The sequence below is a fragment of the Clytia hemisphaerica genome, unplaced genomic scaffold, assembly GCF_902728285.1.
Source record: "Clytia hemisphaerica strain Z4C2 unplaced genomic scaffold, Clytia hemisphaerica genome assembly, whole genome shotgun sequence".
Taxonomy (NCBI): domain Eukaryota; kingdom Metazoa; phylum Cnidaria; class Hydrozoa; order Leptothecata; family Clytiidae; genus Clytia; species Clytia hemisphaerica.
The window spans coordinates 232,555-233,067 of record NW_027103657.1 but is presented as its reverse complement, the minus strand read 5'-3'; positions in this window follow the sequence as shown (position 1 = coordinate 233,067).

The window sequence follows — 513 nt, the reverse complement described above, 5'->3', positions numbered from 1 at the left end:
TTAAAATATATTAACAAAATTATGAAATACTACTACTTAAATAATATTAAAAAGACTTTAAAAGACGTGAATGTTGGAGGGACTTAAAAACAGAAATAATATGGGAAATATCCTTGAAAATAAAAAAACCTAGTTAGTTAAACACCCATAAGTTAGTTATCGCATTGCAAAATACACAATTTACCGAACTTTTAGTGACCTTTGCCCATTAACTATTAATTCTCGGTAAGAAGCATACTGCAGTTCTTTTGTGAGTTTCACTCAAGCAATGATATCGAGTTAAAAAACAATTAAATTCCTTGCAACGGTATGACGTGGGCGATAATCCCCTCTCTTTAACTCGATATCATTGTTTGAGAGAAACTCACAAAAGAACTCAACAAAAGCGAGAATGTGTACGAAATTGCCGGGGAAATTGCAAAGACAAGTCAAGTTAAAGTGTTCGCATCTCTTCTGAATTGACTGGTTTGAGAGGAAAACACAAAGTCAGATATACCATATATCCAGATATCT